Source organism: Callithrix jacchus, chromosome 8 (genome assembly GCF_049354715.1).
Source record: "Callithrix jacchus isolate 240 chromosome 8, calJac240_pri, whole genome shotgun sequence".
In the NCBI taxonomy this organism is placed as follows: Eukaryota; Metazoa; Chordata; class Mammalia; order Primates; family Cebidae; genus Callithrix; species Callithrix jacchus.
Genome location: NC_133509.1, coordinates 110,114,358 through 110,121,650, shown reverse-complemented (window position 1 = coordinate 110,121,650; position 7,293 = coordinate 110,114,358). Strand labels below are relative to the sequence as shown.

Sequence of the window (7,293 nt, the reverse complement as noted above, 5' to 3'; positions counted from 1 at the left end):
ACCATGCCCTCCATCCTCTTCCTTCACCCAGCATCTCTTCAGAGGACCTTCATCCTCGTGGCTCTCTTCCTTCTCTCTCCTCCAGTGTCCCTTCTCTCAGTTCTTTACCTCGTCCCTGCTTCTCAGAAGCCAGCTCTGTATCTCCTTTTTCCTTATGCAGGGATTCCATTTTCCCTACCTCCAGAGCAGAATGTTTGCACTTTCGATGATTTGGCTAAGGCTTTGCCTGTCACTGCCTGTCAGGACCTACCAGATTAAATCCTTAAATCAAGGCCATACTCCTCCCACACCTTTGTCTTGCAATGGGAATAAAGGTTAAGGGGTTGCCTTTTTCCACCTTCACCTGTTATGGATGGAATTAATGGAGGTACCCAGTACCACAGGAACACTGGGTGGGAGGACCACCTCCCCAAGCAGGTTACAGGGAAGCAAAGCCCTGAAAGGGTGACTAGGAGGGTAGAAACCAGATCCCAACTGAGAAAACAAGGGTTTCTTTTAATTTTGTTCTTGTTTTTGAAACAGGGTCTCTCTCTCTGTCACCCAGGCTGGAGTGCAGTGGTGTCATTTGGCTCGCTGCAGCTTCGACTTCCTGGGATCAAGTGATCCTTCCACCTCAGCCTCCCAAGTAGATGGGGTCTTGCTGTATTGCCCAGGCTGGTCTCAAACTCCTGGCCACAAGCAATCCTCCCACCTTGGCCTCCCAAAGTGCTGGAATTACAGGTGTGAGTCACTGCACTCAGCCTTTACTGGGTTTTATTATTCTTATTATTATAAGTCTCTCTCTGTTGCCCAAGCCGGAGTGCTGTGGCCCAATCTCAGCTCACTACAACCTCTGCCTCCCAAGTTCAAGTGATTCTTTTGCCTCAGCCTCCTGAGTAGCCGGGATTACAGGAACAAGCCTCTATGCCCAGCTAATTTTTTTTTTTTTTTTTTTTTGTAGAGACAAGGTCTCACTGTGTTGCCCAAGTGGACTCTAACTCCTGGGCTCAAGTGATCCTCCCCGCTTGGGCTGCTAGAGTGCTGGGATTACAGACACGAGCTACCCAGCCAAGAGTTTTTACTAATACAGAGAGGAGAGTGGGAGAAGAAGACCTGCTTTAGGAAGTGAGGAAAATGCACAGAATTGGCCTTGAAGAAAGACTGAGACACAAGTTAGTCGAGAGGAAGAGGACAAGCCCTTCCAGGCAGCACCCTATCAACCAGGAAGGCAGGAAGCGGGGACTGTTTGGCTGCTTCTTATCCAATCACTAGAGCTCTTTGACCAGAATGGAGGGCTGTCATAGAATATGCCAGGTGTTAAGGGATGAGAGGTTAACTAAAGGCCAACTTGTAAAAGGTATGGTATACAAGGCAATGAGGAGCCATAGAGGTTTTGGTGTGGCATGTCAATTTGTGCTACCAAGGTCAATTTTATTGACTTAACCTGTATGTTTGTAAGTGTGTAACTTCAGATTACACAAAACCTGGTTTTGCACACATACACACATGCATACTTCCCCCAATTCACATAAGAGCACTATTTGGTAACATAAGAACCTGCACTAAATTGTGGGTTTCCATGGTTTTTTTCCTACCGTTGGCTTAGTGATTTCTTAGTTTACTGGGAATTAGCAGCAGAGCTGCCACTAATCGGCAGTTTAATGAATATGACTAACTGGCTCTCAGTATCCATTTTCACCTTTACTGGCCTTTCTCTCTCTCTCTCTTTCTCTCTTTTTTTTAAGACATGGTCTCACTCTGTTGCCCAGGCTGGAGTACAGTGGCATGATTTCAACTCACTCCAACCTCTGTCTCCCGAGTTCAAGCAATTCCCCTGCCTCGGCCTCCCAACTAGCTGGGATTACAGGCGTGCACCACCATGCCTGGCTAATTTTTGTATTTTTAGTAGAGATGGGATTTCACCATGTTGGCCAAGCTGGTTTTGAACTCCTGATCTCAAGTGATCCACCTGCCTCAGCCTCCCAAAGCGCTGAGATTACAGAGGTGAGCCACTGTGCCCAGCATACTAGGCTTTCGTATGTTAAGAAAGCTCTCCAGCTAAAAACTCAGACTCTCTCGAGTTAGAGCTCTGGATGATGCAAGTAAGCCCATCAAATTTGATGCACTCATGGGATATTTGGAAGATAGAAGGAATTTGAGCCATGAGCCCCCTTCTTGCTACTTTGGCCACGTTCTGCTGCAAGCAATGTCAAAGAGACATGGGGATCCGTAGCAGTCCAGTGTGCAATTTCCAGATCCATGAGTATCTACTGGAACTCGAGGCAGAGGAGGTGGAGGTGATACGTAATCCCTGGATTACAGCTATGATGGTGGGAAAATCTTAAACCGAGCCATCTCATTAGCAGCATCCTGAATATGAAGGAGTTACAGGTCCCTGGGAGGTCAGTTCTGGGGTGCTCGGGTACTCAATCCAAGAAGGAGCTCAGTTCCCAACCTTCAGATAATATAAAATTATTCATTTCCAGCCGGGGTCAATGGCTCATGCCTGTAATCCCAGCACTTTGGGAGGCTGAAGCAGGTGGGTCACCTGAGGTCAGGAGTTCAAGACCAGGCTGACCAACATGGTGAAACCCCGTCTCTACGACAAATGCAAAAATTATGGTGGCAGGCTCCTGTAGTCCCAGCTACTTGGGGGACTGAGGCAGGAGACTTGCTAGAACCTGGGAAGCAGAGGTTGCAGTGAGCCATGATAGTGCCACTGCACTCCAGCCTGGATGACAGAGCAAGAGTCCATCTCAACAACAACAACATATTATTAATTTTGTTCTTGCTTACAATACCTTGGGTAGCTTCTGTTTCTGGCTCTGATCCTTGACTTCTGCAGCAAGAGGATATATACAAAAGGGTAGCTTTTCAATAAATAAACAAAAAAGTTCTTACATTTGGCACTAAAACGACAATGAATTAAGGAGTCTGGAATCAGTGGCTTCTTAGCTCATGGACATTCCTAGGCTAATGTTCCCAAACTGATACATATACCACTAGTGGCACAAGGGAAGATTTTAGCACGTGGGTGAACATTTACACAATTTCAATAAGTGTATATTTATTTTAACGTGTGCTAGAAAAAACTTCATAGGCAGCGTACCAGACCTGATTTCATGAATCAGCAACTTCATGAATATGATAGTTTATAGCAAGGCTAGAGTGGGTAGTGATTATGCCAGCAAAAATATGTTAATTAATGAACAGCATAAAATAAATAACAGATGGATAACATGAAGATTTGGCAAAAATCATGAGGATAGTATTCACACAACTGAAGTTTGGGAAACCCTTTCCTAGTTATTCATTCTCATGAGTCCCCTCACTGAAGGGCTGGGGAGATGCAAGTTGGCACCGTAAGTCATGTTCTCCCACCTGTACCACACTCCCACCCCCAAAGACCACCATTCCTTTTAAACTCCAGCAATTAATGAAAAGTCAATACTGTTCTTCAGTGTCCTAGAAGAGAACTCTGAGAACCTGAGGTTTATCACATGCCAAGGCTGAATGTGCCCATCAGCAGGACCAAAGGGTGGAGTTGGGAGGAGAAACTGCAAAATGAGTCTGTCTCCAGGAACAGCATGTATTCAGCACAGAGCCATAAGTTCAGAAATACCAGACTTGGGTGTGTTTGTTATGGAGACTTACTATAGCAAAAGGGAGGACAAAACTCGGGATTATTGTCCTCAAAGGAAAAGCTGACAAAGTCATCTCTCAAGAGTCCCTGTCAAAAGCCAGAAGCCCCAGACACGCTAACAAAATGAGGCGGCAGCTGGGAGCCAACATACCTCTCTGTCTTCATTTTCATTCCAAAGACCTCAGAAGAGATCCTGCAGATATGTGACTCTAAATGTAATGAGTACAAATTGCAAGTACTCAAAAGCTAAGCTTTGATAATGCTTAACTGCAAGAGCAAAGAGATAAGATGAGAAACTGGACTAGAGGACGTTTAGAAAAAAAGGTCTAATAGGTCAATGGTTTTCAAATGCCCATCTACACGGACCAGTGTCCTCTATGAAGGATGGCTGTGTGTTTTAAAATTGTAGATTTCCAGTCACTACCCAGAGAGGATTCTGGTGTGGGCTGGAGATGAGCTCCTGGGGTCCCAACTGCCCCAGATAGCTCAATTGGGGGCAAACCTTTTGTGCCCTTGTGCCTCATATCCGGTTACTTCATTTCATTCTTCACCAGCCTGGCCTGATTCACTTCTTCCACAGTGGTAAACAGCTAATAACTTTCTAATTCATCCCGTGCCTCTCTCTATCTCTCTCTCTCTCTCTTTTTTTTTTTTTTTTTTGAGACAGAGTTTTGTTCTTGTCACCCTGGCTGGAGTGCAATGACGCGATCTCAGCTCACTGCAGCCTCCACTTCCCAGGTTCAAGTGATTCTCCTGTCTCACCCTCCTGTGTAGCTGGATCTACAGGCATGTGCCACCACGCCCAGCTAATTTTTGTATTTTTAGTAGAGATGGGGTTTCACCATGTTGATCCAGCTGGTTTCAAACTCTTGACCTCAAGTGATCTGCCCCCCCTCAGCCTCCCAAAGTGCTGGGATTACAGGTGTGAGCCACCACGACTTGCCCTCTCCCTTTCTTTCTTTTCTTTTCTTTCTTTCTTTCTCTCTCTCTCTTTCTTTCTTTCTTCTTTTCCTTCCTTCCTTCCTTTTCGGAGTCTTGCTCTGTTGCCCAAGCTGGAGTGCAATGGCATGATCTTGGCTCACTGTAACCTCCACCTCCTGGGATCAAGTGATTCTCCTGCCTCAGCCTCCCAAGTAGCTGGGATTACAGGCACTCGCCACCATGGCCGGCTAATTTTTCTATTTTTAGTAGAGACAGGGTTTCACCTTGTTGGTCAGGCTGGCCTCAAACTCCTGACCTCAGATGATCCATCCACCTTGGCCTCCCAAAGTGCTGGGATTATAGGCATGAGCCACCATGCCTGGCCCTCTCTCTTTTTAAATTTAATCTTTTATTGTATGTTAGTCATTGCCATCATGGTTAAGTACAATTTAACACAGACACAGCATTTTTTAAAGACACACAGAAACACACATGCCTGGCCAGGCTTGGTGGCTCATGCCTGTAATCCCAGCACTTTGGGAGGCCAAGGCAGGTGGATCACTTAAGGTCAGGAATTTGAGACTAGCCTGGCCAACACGGCGAAATCTCGTCTCTACTAAAAATAGAAATATTAGCTGGGTGTGGTGGCAGGTGCCTATAATCCCAGCTACTTGGGAGGCTGAAGCAGGAGAATTGCTTGAACCTGGAAGGTGGAGGTTGCAGTGAGCTGGAATCGCTCCACTGCACTGTAGGCTGGGCAACACAGTGAGACTCTGTCTCAAAAAAAAAAAAAAAAAGAAAGAAAAAAAAAAAAAGAAAGGTCCAGTGCCTACTAGAGCAAATATGTCTCTTCTGTCTGGCCAGCATCTGTTCCTTTGGAATTTGTCTCCCTTTTCCTGTGCAGAATTCTGAAGGTCAATCAATCCCAGGTCCCATGAAGGGGGTACATGGCCTAAGCTAAGCCATTCAGACTCTCCTGGGAATTTGAATTCTGAACAGGGATTCAGGGATGAGAAAGTTGAAGTTGAATCATGAGTTAATCCTCAGGAGATCCCCTCTTGCCTGGTCAGTTCTTCCTTCAATTCCGTAAACTCCCCAATACCCTTCCTTCCTTCAGATGGCTTTTTTTTTTCCTGTTAACCCAGAATTGGTTCTTATCTCTTGAAACTGAAGATCCCCAGTATAGTTCTCCATCGTCTATAGAATAAAGCTTACAATGCTCTCACCCTATATTACCGATTCTCCCCATTCTGTTAATATCTCATGTAATGGCTCTGCCCTAACTAAGCTTTAAGCCCATGTGATGATCCTCTGTGAGCTAGCAATTAGACAGTCTGCATTTTATAGGCAAGCAGGACGTATAACTCATCTCAATAAGGCCTTGAGGTTTCATGCTAGATGATATGATATGTTTTGATCGGATTTGAGAACTAGCTCTGACATTTTATTTATTATTTATTTATTTATTTATTTATTAGAGATGGGGAAGCTTGCGATCTTGCCCAGGCTGGTCTTCAACTCATGGGCTGAAGCAATCCTCCCACTTCACTTCACCCTCCCAAAGTGCTGGGATTATAAGCGTGAGGCACAATGCCCAGCCCTACATATTCTAAAGTAAGAAAAGGTGTTGCGATATTTAGAAATGACTGCCAAATCACCATCCTTTTCTTGGGGTTGTGCTACTGTCCAATGAGCACACAGTGAGGGCAGAACTGCTAACACCTACCAAAAAGATAAATAAGGCCTGGTGCAGTGGCTCATGCCTGTAATGCCAGCACTTTGTTTGGGAGGCCGAGGTGGGCCGATCATCTGAGGTCGGGAGTTCAAGACCAGCCTGACCAACGTGGAGAAACCCTGTCTCAATTAAAAATACAAAATTAGCTGGGTGTAGTGGCACATGCCTGTAATCCCAGCTACTCGGAAGGTTGAGGCAGGAGAGTCGCTTGAACCTGGGAGGCAGAGGTTGCAGTGAGTTGAGATCACGGCATTGCACTCCAGCCTGGGCAACAAGAGCGAAACTCCATCTCAAAAAAAAAAAAAAAAAAGAAATGATAAAAATGAAAAATAGAAGTGGTTTCCAGAGACTAGGATTACCGACAACCTGGATATAAACTAAGTTCTGGGGGTATTTTAAAAAGAGTATTCTAAAGAGTATATTCTAGGCCAAGCACAGTGGATCACACCTCTAATTTCAGCATTTTGGGAGGCCAACGTGGATGGATCACCTAAGGTCAGAAATTCAAGACCAATCTGACCAATATGGTGAAACCCTGTCTCTGCTGAAAATACAAAAACCAGCCAGGTGTGGTGGTGTGTGTCCGTAATCTCAGTTACTTGGGAGGCTGAGGTGAGAGAATCACTTAAACCTGGGAGGCATAGGTTACCATGAGCCGAGACTGTGCCACTGCACTGCAGCCTGGGTAACAGAGCAAAACTTCATCTCAAAAAAAGAAGAAAGAAAAGAAAAAAAGAGTATATTCTTTTCCTTTGGTTGGAAATTAGATTTGGAAGTTTAAGATAGCAGGCCCAAGCAAACTAGCCCACTGACCTGATGAGGCCAAATCCCTCTGGATTGTTGTTTCCCAGGAATTTAAATCAAGCAGAATATATGTATCTATTCTGCAAAAGGCAAGGAGTGCAAATTCATAACAACACAAATAAAATTAAGGAAAAAAGTTGCTTCCAGATTGATAGCAAGACTATTAGTGAATTTTCTTTCCCTTCCTTATCCGCCCTGCTCCCTTGGCCAA

At 45.1% G+C, this 7,293-nt stretch overlaps 1 pseudogene; it reads left to right on the top strand.

Moving 5' to 3' along the window:
- The first annotated feature begins 6,199 nt into the window (after positions 1-6,199).
- On the top strand, positions 6,200-6,334 carry LOC118145410 (U4atac minor spliceosomal RNA; annotated as a pseudogene).
- Positions 6,335-7,293: the final 959 nt, after the last annotated feature.